Source organism: Elephas maximus, chromosome 27 (genome assembly GCF_024166365.1).
Source record: "Elephas maximus indicus isolate mEleMax1 chromosome 27, mEleMax1 primary haplotype, whole genome shotgun sequence".
Lineage (NCBI taxonomy): Eukaryota > Metazoa > Chordata > Mammalia > Proboscidea > Elephantidae > Elephas > Elephas maximus.
The window spans coordinates 27,158,753-27,173,998 of NC_064845.1; the positions used below are offsets into that span (position 1 = coordinate 27,158,753).

A 15,246-nucleotide genomic window follows, 5' to 3' on the forward strand; every position below is an offset into this window, starting at 1 on the left:
CAGGAATTTGCTTTTGGTAAGAGTGGCACAGAATAAGTGAGGATATCACTAGAGAGCTGGTCAGCTTGGCATGGTTGACAAAGATAATAGGTTCTTTTTGAAATATTTAGCTAATCATCTACAATGAAACTGAGTTGTGGACCTGGCTTTTCAATTCGTACTGCTGAATTATCCTTGGTGTATTTATTTCCTATGAATTATTTTTGGCCTTTCTTATGTATTCGCACATATTGTGTGGAAAATGCCCTCTGTTTTCAGAGTCTTCGTGTCATTAGTGATCTGTGTTGCAGAGGTGACTTTTCCTTGTGAGAGAATGACTCCATTGATCTAGCAACTTACGCAGGTGTTCTCACACATGCTGGATAGCAAATCACCTGTGGAACTTTTTAAACCTATAGCTACCCAGGTTCCGGGCCTCACACCAAGCAGAACCTCTGGGCACAGGGGCCCCAAATCTACACCCTTAAAAACCTTTACTGCACAGCCGCGCTTAAGAACCACTGGTTTAATGATAAACCCGAAATCAAACCCATTGCCGTGGAGTCGATTCCGACTCATAGCGACCCTATATGACAGAGTAGACCTGCCCCATAGGGCTTCCAAGGTTGGAATCGTCACAGAAGCAGGTCGCCACATCTTCCTCCCATGATAAGCCCGGTGGGTTTAAACCACTGAGTTCTGGTTAACAGTCAAGCACTTTACCACTGAGCCACCAGGACTCCTCCAGTTGGTTTAATGCTAAAACCAACTCAAACCAAACCCACTGTCATTGGGTTGATTCCAACTCATAGCGACCGTAAAAGACGGCAAAGGAAATTTTCTTTGAGACTTCAAATGTATTTTTCTCCGTTGGACAGCTGTTTATTCCTGCTGTAACCAGAACTTAATTTAATGTGTTCCCAGAAACTCTGAATTTTATGCTATGTCTGCTCTGATACTGAGCAACGTGATGAACAATGTCCGAGGTTACTGATTGGGCTTCACTTCTAGTCCTGATAAGACACACTGACAAGGACAAAGTTTTCTCTAAGTGGCAGTTTAGTCCCCTTGATGAAGAGTGAGAGATAACTGCTTGAAGCAGTGTGGTGGAATATCACACCACCTGGTCTGAAAGTTTTGGAGAATTTAACCCTTAGACTCTTGAAGCACATCAGTACAACACTAGGTAATAAGAGCTTGGCTATGCTGAACAACAAAGCTTCTAGATGGACAGTCTGTACACTAAGTTCAGGTCAAGTTTGAGAGATGGCGGAGGCAATGGGCTTCTTGACATCCTGACTCTGGAATTACAGAAGAGTATCTGGAAAATTTTTTAAGACTTCTAAGGCAGGTTAGATTACAACCACTCTAGCTTAGACTGCAAACATCAGATACCTGCATCTTTTTCCTGTACTCCAAGCTCCCTCCCTGAACTTGCCCCTGGAGTTCTATAAACAGAGTGTAAATTCCACAAAGTAGGGGGCACTTTAAGCCAGAGTCTGGTAGAGCTGCCACTCAGAAACGCATGCCCAATATTTTAGAACAAACACAGTCCTGTTATGTCCAAGGATCATACAGTCCCCATTTCTACTTTCCACACTCCAACCCCAAGTTGGCATAGGTTGTGGACCCTTAGCCTAAGAGTGGGTGGTGCGGGAATTAAACACAGCAGAGCGGTGGAAGGTCAGGGGTTCCGATCCACCAGCTGCTCCTGGGACAAAGCAGTCTGCTTCCCTAAAGATTTACAGCCTTGGAAACCCTATGGGGCACTTCTACTCTGTCCTGTAGGGTCTATGAGTCCAAATCGACACCACAGCAGTGGGTTTGGTTAGCGGGTTTTTTTTTTCCCTCAGCCGGTGCCCAAACTATGAGCATCACTAGGACACCCCCTACTTAGTCACAGGAATGCTCTGCATCACTGGAGGAAGAGGTCTGAAAACGTGAAAATAACATGGGACGGTGCAAAATCGATGCTTCCTGACAGGTTTCCTTAAAATCTTGCTCCTCAAGGGTGGTCCTCAGACCAGGAGCATCATCACCAGCACCTGGGAGCTAGTTAGAAAGGTGGACTCTCAGGTCCCTACCCCAAACTTACTGGATCAGAATCCGCAGTTTAACAAGATACCCAGGTGATGACTATTCATATCAGGATTTTAGAAACTAACAGATGTAGCAAAAGATCAATCCAGGGCTTCTCAGTCCGGAACACGCAGGCTTAGTCTTTTCCTGCACGCCTCGCACCCTCCACCCTGTAGCAACAGACTCCCCAGAGACTTGGGATCCTGTGCAGCCGAGGGCAACTTGGTGATTGGCTGCTGTGGCCACGTGACCGGCGCTGGGCCTCCCGTGCGAGCTGATTCGCTGTCGAGGACGCTGACGGACACGCCCGGGGCGGGCCAGAGCCTGGTCGGAGGGGCGCGCGCGTGGACCAGAGGGGCGAAGGCGCGAGAGCGCTAGTGCGCGTGCGCGAGCCGCGGGGCTTTCTCTGGCGCCGTCGGAGGGAGCCAGAGCGTTTCTCCTGAGGTGAGCGACGCCTTGGGGTTGCCGGCCCCATCCCTCCGCGGGGTGGGGGTGAGCGGGATGGGCAGGGCGGGCGGCGCGGGGCTAGTCTGGGGCTATCCCGCCCCGCCCGGGGAGCCCAGCTTCTGAGGTGGCCGCAGACCCAGGCTCAGCCACCCCCTCGGTGCCTCGGTTTCCCTTTCGTACCCCCTTAGGCGTCTCTACATCCTCCCCACCGTGGAGATGGGGCCGCCTGAGGGGAGTTGCCCACCTGGCAGCGTCGCCTCCGCCTTTGTTTCCCGCCCAGAGGGATGCTGGCAGGTAAAGGGCGCTGGTGGTGAGGTGGGGGCGTTCCAGGCGCGGACCCGGGCTGGGGCCCAGCAGAAGGTGGCATTAATGCAGCGGGAAAATGAAGGAAGGAATGGAGTGTCACCTTAAAGTGGCCCAGGCCTTGGGACGCGAACCTCTGAAGCCTGGGGACCCGCACTGATCCCGGGGCTGTGAACGACGCCGAATTGCAGGCGCAGCTGTGCAGAAGCGCTCTCTGCCCCGGTGCGGGCGGGGTGGGGGCGGCGTGACCCGGGGACCGAGCCCGAGTGTCGCCCTGAGAAGCTTCTCTGCCCGCTGGACCTGCAGGCGAGTCCTGGGCCCAGGTTCCCCGCAGGTGGGCGCTCTGAGTGGGCTGAAGGGCCCAGGTTCCCCGCAGGTGGGCTCTCTGAGTGGGCTGAAGGTCCCAGGTTCCCCGCAGTTGGGCGCTCTGAGCGGGCTGAAGGGCCCAGGTTCCCCGCAGGTGGGCGCTCTGAGCGGGCTGAAGGGCCCAGGTTCCGCGCAGGTGGGCGCTCTGAGCGGGCTGAAGGGCCCAGGTTCCCCGCAGCTGGGCGCTCTGAGCGGGCTGAAGGGCCCAGGTTCCCCGCAGCTGGGCGCTCTGAGAGGGCTGAAGGGCCCAGGTTCCCCGCAGGTGGGCGCTCTGAGCGGGCTGAAGGGCCCAGGTTCCCCGCAGCTGGGCGCTCTGAGCGGGCTGAAGGGCCCAGGTTCCCCGCAGCTGGGCGCTCTGAGAGGGCTGAAGGGCCCAGGTTCCCCGCAGGTGGGCGCTCTGAGCGGGCTGAAGGGCCCAGGTTCCCCGCAGGTGGGCGCTCTGAGCGGGCTGAAGGGCCCAGGTTCCCCGCAGTTGGGCGCTCTGAGCGGGCTGAAGGGCCCAGGTTCCCCGCAGGTGGGCGCTCTGAGCGGGCTGAAGGGCCCAGGTTCCCCGCAGGTGGGCGCTCTGAGCGGGCTGAAGGGCCCAGGTTCCCCGCAGGTGGGCGCTCTGAGCGGGCTGAAGGGCCCAGGTTCCCCGCAGGTGGGCGCTGTGAATGGGCTGAAGGAACCCAGAGATTCGTTATAGGGGTAAAAATGTTCTAAGCAGTTGCGCGCTGGCGGAGCAGGTCTAAATGAGAGGCTTAACTGATGACTGGTAAATTGTGGGGAAGGAAATGCGTGCAGTGAACTGCGGACCAGGTCAGCACACTGAGATTCTTCTTCAAGAAGACAGATTTTGTGTGTGTGTTTTTTGTGGGGGGAGGGGGGGGCGGTCGCTGTAAACTGAGGTTTTTCGGGGGCTGTCCAAGCGCGTAATTACTTGTTTTTTTGCTTATTAATGGACTGTCGGGAGAGGAACGCAGGGTGTAAATTAAGCCTCTTCAGACTTCCTCAGTTCTTTGAAAAGGGTGTGTTTGAAGAAGACCATTTGGCTGGCAGAAGAGGGATGTGTGGGGAGGGAATCTCTCTTGTAAACCACGCTTTGAAAAGGGGAGGTGTGTGCAGGAGTTTCAGAGCAGATTAAAACTGCAGGGTATCGCCTACCTCTCTCCTCCATTTCCGCAGACCTGCAATAGGCAGGGCATACTGTACATCCTTACAGTGAAACATAAAAAGTCCCTTCAGTTTTCCCCTGGTTAACTACTTTGTTAATTTTCCTGTATTCTGGAGTTTCAGTGTAATCGACTTAGAATTTATTCTGGCATGAGATTAACAAAGATCTTTATTTACCTGATTCCCTGGAGACATCCTGATACCTTTTCAAAGCCGTTTTATTCCTCTTCTTGCTACAGATTGGTTTTTTAGGAAACAGTATGATTTTCAAACATCTAAGACATACTCCTGAGATGGATTATCCACTAAGCAAGGTACACATGGGGTTACTTGTGCCTACTTACTAGTCTGTAGTCAAAATTTTACCTGTTTTTCACCACATGAAAGTGGTGATGAAACCCCCATGAAATTGTGCCCTACTGATTGGTAAACAAACACAATTAAGCCTGTTGCACACCTTGCTTAATGTAATCCCGTGAGTACCTTGCTTACTGCTTAATCTGCCCCTGCATCCTGACAAAATGTCCACACTTGATAGGAAATCAATTAGCTTGACAAGTCAAAAAAAAAAAAAATTGAAGAGGGAGCACTTAGATTTGTTAGGGAGCAGAGAACTCTGAGGTGCGTGAAAGTAAAAGAAGTTGCTGTGAAGCTCAAGGTCTCTGGGAACATAACAACTGTTCCTAGTAAAGTGAAATACAGGTTGTCAGTTAGTGGTTTGGAACACAAAGCAAATTATTGGGAATAACTGAAAACTTTGCCTAAAAGTTTTAAGTTGGTATTGGTGATGGTGGGGGAAGGAATTCTGAAGGTTGAGAGAGGTGGTATAACTTGAAAAACTATATGCTTTCAGGTCTAAAGAAAAAAAAATGTCATTTTTGTCATGCAGGCGGTTCCTGGATTACGAACTAGTTCCGCTCCTAAATCTGCCTTTAAGTTGAATTTGTACGTAAGTCGGAACAGTTAGGTACGGTTTGTATCTAACGTCAGTTAATCAAATGTTTGTCTTAGGATGTAGTGTTCCTTTTCTCTACATAAACATTAAAGAAACATTTCCAGCTACACTAAAATATCCTTAACATGATAATATGGTAATAATAAGTGTTCTAACGCGCTTCCCAAAGTAGCGCCAGTTTATGTTGTATACACCTCAAATTTTTCATGTAAATAGGCTTTATGGGGATTGGTTTGTAACTACAGGTTGCACGTTAGTGGCACGTTTGTAACTGGGGACTGCCTGTGAAAACTACACAAAGGGCATGCAGTTCTTACGTTCAGCCTACAGAAGGGGCTTTGAAAAGGTGGAAAAATACTGATCAGTTTAAGAAGGGAAACCAGGACGATCGGCAGGCTTAGTTCATCTTGAGGGACGCAACATGTATCAGTGACCTATAGCACAAGGTTTTATTGTCTGAATCAATGAAAACTCATTACTGTTACTTTCAAAACAACAAAATCATTTCCTTTCTGTTGTTTCTGTCCCTTGGGTAAGGCACCCGGAGGATGGAGGGCAAAAGAAAGAGATTAGAGTCCGACCTGCATGCCTAAGGAGTAGTGTCCCTTGAGAAGGATCTGTGTCACATTGTGTGCATGTAAGAGCCTTCACATTGAGAGGGGTGTGAGCACCTTCCTTAGGATGTGAGACAGAGCTAGATAGCATAGCCACAGGTCGGGGCTGGGAGTGCTATTATCTGATGCTGATGCAGTGGGGGAAAAGGAGAGCCAGGAAATGTTGAATTCAATGAGGCTCTTGCATGTGCAGCATTGAGGAGGCATTTCCAGGCAGAAGTGCCTCATTGTTGGCCAGCCTGGCTTTGCTTTACGTGGCTTCCAGACGACCTGCCAGTCACAGTGGAGGCTCCTGTGGAGGTTATGCATCTCAGGTGGTAGCTTATGCTTATAATATGGTCTAGAAAAGAAAGGCTCCCAAAGACAGAAATCTAGGCTGCCATTCCTGTCACCCATAAAAAAAAAAAAAAAAAAAAAAATTTTCCAGAGAGCAGATTGTGCCGTCCCTACCAGCAGGTGGCACTGCTGTCTCTGGGAATTCCTGGAGGAGATGAAACAATGGAGCTGGCAAACCAGCAGTATGTAGCATCTAGTCTAGAAGATCTTGAGAGGCTTTGTGAGATCTCAGTCAAAGAGAAGGTCAAAGAAAATAATTGTGAAAGCCAAACTTTTTCTATAAGGTTTCTAGAGCACATTACAAGCATAAGCTACAACCTGAGATGCATAACCTCCACAGGAGCCTCCATTGTGACTGGCAGGTCGTCTGGAAGGTTGGATGGTTGTGGTTACTTTGCTGGTTGTGTGTGTGTAGTGGGGGGAGAAGGCGGAATGTAACCTACTAATTAAGCATCATAATACAGGGTTTGAAAGCACTTTGAATAAATTGCTTAATTGAATATTGAAATCATAATTCAATAAAAATTCCCCATAACTTCATAGTTTCTAATTCTTTCCTTGTAAAGCTAGTCTACACACATGGGTGGGATTCTGGAAATATACATTATTGGATCAGTGTCCAATAATCACATACCCTGAAGGTAGGGATGAGAGTATTAGTAAAAATACTGTTGGTTAATTAGCCACTATATTTCAGGGCTGACACAGAAGGCAGGTCAAAGTTATTCTCAAATCACTTTCTTCTAAAACTTGAAACTTCCTAAGAAGTATGGATTTTCTTAAATTCTGTCCTTTTGAGATTTTATTCACAACCGAAAACTTGGACATTGGTTTTATTGACCTTAGGAGCCAGGGTCATTCATCCATTCTCTCTTTGGAGATAACTAGATGGCTGTTGTTTGAAATGGATTTTGTAGACATGATGTTTGAGGGAGATGGGTGCTGTTGCCATTGATGGGGAGGTTACTGTGTATAATGAAGCCCTCAGCTTTGACCCTGACCCAGGTAGAATACACTGCCTTTGGTGCCAGTACCCCAGTCACCTGCTTCCTCTTGCAGTTCGTATTCTATGCTCAGCTTATTGGAGGTTTATTTCTGTCTGTCTTCAAATGAACTGATGAGCTTGCTTTTATTACCAGTGACAAATCCTAAAATTCTGCTGGTGCTAGCTCAACATTATTACTCATTAAAAAAAATCAAACCCACAATGGCATACCACCTCATCCCCACTAGAATGGGTATAATTAAAAAAAAGAGGAAAAGAAGAGGTGTTGGCAAGGATGTGGAGAACTTGGAACCCTTGTTCATTGCTGGTGGGAATGGAAGATGCCATAGTCGCTGTGGAAAAGTTTGGTGGTTCCTCAGAAAAGTTAAATGTAGAACATATGACCCAGCAGTCCCAGTCCTAAGCATGTGGCCCAAAGAACTGAAAGCAGGGATGCAAACAGCAACCTGTATACCAGTGTTTATTGCAGCCCAACTCACAATAGCCCAAACTTGAAAACAAGAAAAATGTCCATCAAGAGATGAATGGATAAAGAAAATGTGGAATATACATAACAATGGGCTATTATTCAGCCATGACATCCTGATACATGCTATAAGGTGGACAAACCTGGAAAACATTATGCTGAGCAAAATAAGTCAGTCACAGACAGATACTGTTTGATCCCTCTTACATGAAATAGGCCGATTTTTTTTTATAGAGACCAGAGCTTATTAGTGATTGCCGGGGTGGGAGGGAAGAGTAAAGGGGAAGTCAGTGCTTAGGGGCCACTGAGTTTCTGTTAATGGTGGTGGGATAATTTGGAAAAGGATAGTCGTAATGGTTGTACAACATTTTCAATGTAATCAATGTCACTGAATTGTACATATAAAAATTGTTGGGGAAAAAATCCTGCTAGTACTAAATAGCAATAGTCACAACAGCTTATTAACATTGCCTCTTTATGTGACCCCAGCTCTCTTCACTTTTCTGAACCTCAGTTTTCTCACCTGTTCGCTGGGATTGGTGAAGTGGCAAGTGTTGCTTAAGATTCCATCCAAGCCTGAAATGGTCTGACTATGTGATTTGTGTAGGTATTTCTGAAGCCTCTGGAAAATTCTCATTTAGAAGGCATTTTCCTACTGTGAGTGTAGGGAGTCTTAGTCATGTAGTGCTGCTATAACAAATACCACAAGTGGATGGCTTTAACAAAGAGAAGTTTATTCTCTCTCAGTCCAGTAGACTAGAAGCCCAAAGTCAGGGCGGTGGTTTCAGGGGAAGGCTTTCTTTCTCTGTGGGCCCTGAAGGAAAGTTCTTGTGATGCATCTGTCTTCCCTTGGTCTGGGAGCATCTCAGCACAGGAACCTCAGATCCAAAGGATGTGGTCTGCTCCTGGTGCTGCTTTCTTGGTGGTATGAGATCTCCAACTCTCTGCTTCCTTCCCTTTCCTTTTTATCTCTTGAGACATAAAAGGTGGTGGAGGCCAGATCCCAGGGAAACTCCCTTTACATTGGCTCAGGGAGATTACCTGGTAAGGGTGTTACAATCCCTCCCTACCCGTCTTTTACATAAAATTACATTCACAAAATGGAGGACAATCACAGAACCCTGGGAATCCTGGCCTAACCAAGTTGGTACACATAATACAATTTTGGGGTGACAGTACAATCCATGACATAGGGTGAGAAGAAATTTAAAGTCTCATTAGTATTTTTTTTTGATAGCAAAGTTTTATTGTAAAATAAGAAACAGATATAAAAATGGGATATAAAAAGAGAGAGGAGAAGGGATACAGGCGAAGAACGCAAATGTGCCTTCCAGAGTGCAGAGAAATTAGACTCTGAGCATCGGGGGCAGTAAGACATGGTGGTGGGTACAGATCCCACATAAAAGCTGGAATCCTCCAGGGAGTGGGGTGAGGCAAGGGTTCCTTTTAGGTGCTGAGGTTTACCTGGAGGCTAGACAGGATGTGGCTAGGCCAGCAGCAAAGGGACTTGGAAACCCCCTCCCCTAAACCAGCTGCCCAGTCAGTCCATCAACCAACAGGGACAGGGGGACCAAGACTCCCCAGAGGCCAAGTCCCAGATGCCATGTGATCTAAGACGGTTTTAAGGCCAGCAGCCTGGTGACTTCCAGCACTCTGGGATCTTTGAGTCATACACACATCATTTCATTAACCTCATGTCAAACCCCACGAGGTAGGTGGTGGGTGTCAGCATTTCACAGACGTGCACATTGCTGTCGGGAGGAGTGAAACACCTTGAGATAGTTTCCCTGGCTAGTCTGCTGGTGACCTAGGCTTCCAACCCAGGTATGGCCAGTTCTATGACTGGTTTTAAAATCTAATTCTTACGTGCAGGAATGCTATCCTCTCTCCCAAGCATTTTTTATAGTAAAAACCTTAAAATCTAAGCTGGATTGTCCCAGCTGCCCTCATGCCCCCCAAAACACCAGTGTAGGCCAACATCTTTAGTGGAGGCCCAGACCAAGGTAAGTGAAGAGTTCCTGAGTGTTTTGGAGGCACACCTGTATGAAGCAGGGGTTCAAGCATGTGAATTTCAAAATGGTAGGGAAGGAAGGCAGGGGCAGGGTGTGTAAATGGGGGACAGGAAGTGAAGGACGTCAGTCTGAGTCAGGCTGCTCTCTCTTGAACATAAGTTGTTTATGGCGGGAGGTAGATTGCCTTTTCTTAGACTTGGGAAGGCTGGATTGAGCCCTGCTCCCCTCTGGCTGCTTCCCAGCCTGGGCATCCTTCAGCTCCAAGGCCTCGTTGAGCTTTAGGAACATCTTGAAGCATTCATGCCCATGGATCTGAAGGGTGAAGTATTTTTCATCCAGTGGCTTCTTCTTTGGCTTGGTAGAGGAGCTGGTGCTGGTGGGCAGTGTTTGCTTAGTGATCCTCCCAGAGGGTGGCTCAGGGCAAGGCTCCCACTTCTTGTGGAAATTGTCTTCCTCTGTACATCTGTGTCTCCCGGGACAGGTACAAATATGCACCTCAAAAGTGTTGTGTCCCAGCGGATTACCATTGGAGTCTTCCAGTGTGATGATGGTGAGGATGGGTTCATGCTCCCCATGCAGGAGCTGTTACACATGAAGTTGAAGTGAATGGTGGTAGTCAGAACCGACCTCTGGTGGCTCATAGGGCACCCCACACTGTGTCATAGAGTGATGGTGTCCTCCAAATACTCAGCATGCAGGTTTCCTCCCACTGCATGAGGTGCTGAGGAGGGTCCAAGCAATCGCTATAGTCAGAGTGGCACTCAAGGTGGCGGCAGTGCTTCACGACCTCCATCATATGCTGACGTCTGATAGATGGCCATGGTGTGAACACAGGTGCTAGGCGGGGGTGTTGAGGTGACCCACGGCTGCACTGGACAGGCCTTTGCCAGCTGGCAAAACAGCATGTTAAGTTCAGGGGAGTACGTGTAGGTGACGGACTTGGCTGTCCCAGAATGCAAGAAGCCCAGACAGAAACGATAGGTGCTGGGTAGGTCTTCTGAGAAGGGACAGAGGATGACAGCATCCAGGAGGTGGCTAGTGTAGGCGCTTCTGATATTCCTTGAGCCCCAGCTTGGCTTTCTAGCCAGTCTGCAGCATCTTCTGGGAGTAGCAGATCGTCTACTGCCTCTGCTGCTGGGGACAGTGAGGGGGACAGAACCAGCTTCTCAGGAAGGAGTTTCCCCAAGTATGAAAACGTCTCGACTCAGAGGGAGCTCAGTGCTGAGATCTGACTGAGGCTCCTCCATTGCAGCTCCAGGGAAGGCAGTCTGGCTACGGAACCTCAGGGAAGTGTGTAACCTTCTTGGGAAGGACTCTCCAAGTCCAGAAAGAAGGTGCCCCCAGAGCCCAGCAACTAGCTGTGCCCAGGATGGTGGCTTCGGGCTTTTGACTCGTTAACATTTCTTCCAGATAGTTATGCATTATCTTAGAATCACAAAGTCATAGCTAGAAAGAATTCCAGAGATGGTTTAATTCAAACTTTTCATTTTATAGCCAGGAAGTTTCAATTCAGAAACTAGGTGACCTGACCAAGCTAACGGGGCTAGTTAGTGGCAGAAAACAAGGGGACTAAGACTGAAGCTTGGATCTCATCTGGATCTTCCAGTTCCCAGTGCTGCCTCTCTTCACCTGCCATCAGGACATAAAACATGTTTTGTCTGCAGAGCTGGCGCCAAGCAAATTCTCTGGGTAATTCCTTAGTGTAGGATTTTAAAGGCACGTCATGAATAGTGTTGGGTTTGGGGAGAAAGTCAAGGTTAGACTTCTCTTTGCAGCTCGTTCTTTTCTTCCCTGACTGATCCCGAGCAGGATTTTTCTGTGCATCTTTGGGTTTTTAAAACTTTTCTGCACACCGTCTGTTTCCTGTAAGAAAAAACCTTGACCATCCCAGAAGAGTCCTTCCCCAATCACTTGTTCTTAAATTGAAGTTCATGAACTCCCTAAGGGCTAATATTTTCAGGGGTCATCCATGTGGTTTTTGCATGTGGTAGCATGTATCTGAACGTCATTTTTCCTAATGGCCGAATAATAATAGTCCATCATGTGTATGTTCCCGGTTCTGTTTATCATCCGTTGGTGGACACTTGGGTTGTTTCTGTCTTTTGGCTATTGTGAATAATGCTGCCTTGAAAATTTGTCTGCAAGTATCTGTTTGAGTGCCTGCTTTCAGATATTTTGGGTATATACCTAGGAGTGGAATTGCTGGGTCATATGGTAATTCTATGTTGAACGTTTTGAGAAACTGCCAAACTGTTTTCCACAGTGACTGCCGTTTTACAGTCCCACCAGCAATGCACCAGGATTCTAATTTCTCCACATGGCTTCCTTTTTAATCCTATGTGTTTTATCCTGCGTTTAACACATCATTCTGAGGAGGGAGCCCTTGGCTTCAACAGACTGCCAGAGAAGCCCACGGTACAAGGAAGACTAATAACCCTCCAGTCTGCAGTAGATTCTGGAAAACCCCCAGGATGGGAGATTTCTTGATTGAGGAGTCAAAGGCCTTCTGGTGGAAGAGGGTTGTGAGGTGGGGTATGGAAATTCCTAGTAGTATTTTAATCTTTATTAAAAATACTTAAAATTTCTCACTAAATGAAGATACTCGTATTTACTCATCTTAAATTAATAATGAATATGCAAGTATTGGAAACCCTGGTGGTATAGTGGTTAAGTGCTACAGCTGCTAACCAAGAGGTTGGCAGTTTGAATCCGCCATGCACTCCTTGGATACTCAATGGGGCAGTTCTACTCTGTCCTATAGGGTCGCTATGAGTCAGAACCGACTTGACAGCAATGAGTTTGGCTTTTTTCATGCAAGTATTGATTTTCATTTACCATTTCTTGCTCAGTAAGTTGTTGTTGTTAGGTGCTGTCGAGTTAGTTCTGACTCATAGCGACCCTGTGCACAACAGAATGGAACACTGCCTGGTCCTTAACCATCCTTACAATCGTTGTTATGCTTGAGCTCATTGTTTCAGCCACTGTGTCAATCCACCTCGTTGAGGTTCTTCCTCTTTTCTGCTGACCCTGTACTCTGAAGCATGATGTCCTTCTCTAGGGATTGATCCCTCCTGACAACATCTCCAAAGTATGTGAGACGCAGTCTCGCCATCCTTGCTTCTAAGGTGCATTCTGGCTGTACTTCTTCTAAGACAGATTTGTTCATTCTTTTGGCGGTCCATGGTATATTCAATATTCTTCGCCAACACCACCGTTCAAAGGCATCAGTTCTTCTTTGGTCTTATTCATTGTCCAGCTTTCACATGCAGATGATGTGATGGAAAATACCATGGCTTGGGTCAGACGCACCTTAGTCTTCAAGGGTGACATCTTTGCTCTTGAACACTTTGAAGACGTCCTTTGCAGCAGATTTACCCAGTGGAATGCGTCTTTTGATTTCTTGACTGCTGCTTCCATGGCTGTTGATTGTGGATCCAAGTAAAATGAAATCCTTGACAACTTCAATCTTTTCTCCTTTTATCATGATGTTGCTCATTGGCCCAGTTGTACTCCTACCTAATTTCACCAAGACATGTTCAAATTCACTTTGCTTTGTTGGAGATGACAACTGCGATTTGGTTTCCAGATATTCTGTGCCTTTCTGATTTATGACTTGGGAGTTTTCGACTCTTGTCTTTCACATCAGTGATCCTACATCTGATGTTCTTCTCTGAGCACCTAGGACCCACCATCATCTCAGTTGCAGGATAATTTACATGCCGGGAATACAAAAAAGAAAAAAGCTTTGGATTTTTTTGTCTTCATGGCTTGCCACAGAAACCTGTTGTTCTTCAGGGAACTCATTTATTTCCTTTTTCTGTTTGCTACCCCAAGCTGTCTCTTTTTCTAATTATCCCTGAATAGGAATGACTAGAGTTTGTATACATTGGAAACAAAATTCTGATTTTTGCCAGAAAGTAAAAAGAAGGAAATTTGTGTTTACATGATATTTTGGATACATGGGACGTAACTGTGTTAGGGCTCACTGCATTTTGAAGATCATTTTCCTGAAAAATCCCTTGATGTGTACCATGTGGCAGCTTGCCTGTATTTAGTACCCTGGTGGCCTTTCTTGTTGAATTTCACCTTCTGGGACCTTTTTGGGTATGGACCAGAATCATATTTGTTCTAGCTTTAAAAAAGCTTTAGTGAAGCATAAAAGTACCTTTTCTTTAGAAGGTTATCACTGAGTTTATTTAATGACAGAAAAGAAGTCAAATGTTTGCATTCTAATCCTACCACACCACTAAGTTACTGAGAGATTTTGGGGGCATCAGTGATTTCTCTGAATTTGATTAATTGTCTTAAAAATAAGCGGGGGGTGGGGGGGGGGGAGGGGAGTGGTGGATAGTAACTCCTTAAATTCTTCCTATTCTCCAAACCCTGTGACTGTCAAATTCTATCTGATGCTCATACTAAACACATCCTAGAACTGCTGGCTAGTTGGGGATTCATTTATAATCAATTAAAGTGAGGACCAGGAAAATTATTTTTTATATCTGCAAATCACTTTGTGGTTTACAAAACTATTCTCTAACTATCCCTTTTTACTCTCTCTTCTGTTCCTCTGAGGCCAGCAGCATTGACATCACCTGGGAACTTCCCAGAAAAGCACAATCTCAGACCTCACCGTGTCCTCCTGAGTTAGAATCTACATTTTACCAAGATGCTGAGGTGATGTGCACGGACAGGGAGTCTGAGAACTGCTGCTCTGTCTCATTCTGAGTCTCCTAATACGGTTGCGATGAGTTGGAACCAGTTCACCAACACCTAACAACAGTGACCCTCAGAGGAAGGCAGGGTATTTTACAGATGAGGAAATCAAGACTCAGAGTTGTTAAGTAACTAATTCAAGGTTGCCGTGCTTGTGTCTTCTCCAAAATTTCTTGCTCTAAACCTTATGCAGCCAGGATGCTCATTAGATGTGAGGATAGCAAAACTTCATGTCACGTACCTTGGACGCATGATCAGGAGGGTCCAGGCAGTGAAGAACATCATGCTCGGAAAAATAGAGGGTCACCCAAAAAGAGAAAAACCCTCAATCAGATGGATTGACACAGTGACTGCAACAGTGGGCTTTAACATAGCAACTATTGGGAGGATGGCACAAAACCAGGCAGTGTTTCATTCTGTTGTACACAGGGTCTCTGTGAGTTAGAATTGACGGCACCTAACAACGGCCAAGGCTGGCTTTGAGCTCTCATTTGTGCTGACGATTTTTGAGGCCAGAAGGAGAAAGTCACTGTTTGGCGTCCCCTTCTGAAAGTCCAGGTGGAAGTCTGGGAAGAAGGGGTAGAAAAGATACCACATCTCTTTCCGAGCTCTCCAGCTTCTATAGCTTGAACTCAAATCAGACTCCTTGAAGAGAAATTTACAACTAATAAAATCTAGGCAGAGCCAAGAGTGGTTCGGAAAGAAGGACAGGAAGTGAAAAATTAAAAAAGAAAAGTTGTATTCAGCTTAAAAACTGTTTGGAGTGTTGTCTTAAGCTTCCTTCAGTACTTTGGAGCCCTTACTAGATAATGTCTCAT

At 46.8% G+C, this 15,246-nt stretch overlaps 1 long non-coding RNA gene and 1 pseudogene across 1 annotated transcript in view; both read right to left on the minus strand.

The window, feature by feature from the left end:
* Window positions 1-15,246, minus strand: part of LOC126068358 (uncharacterized) — a 266,350-nt gene that overhangs the window by 128,302 nt on the left and 122,802 nt on the right. The window lies entirely within an intron of this gene.
* LOC126068328 (cellular tumor antigen p53-like) lies at window positions 9,839-10,962 on the minus strand (annotated as a pseudogene).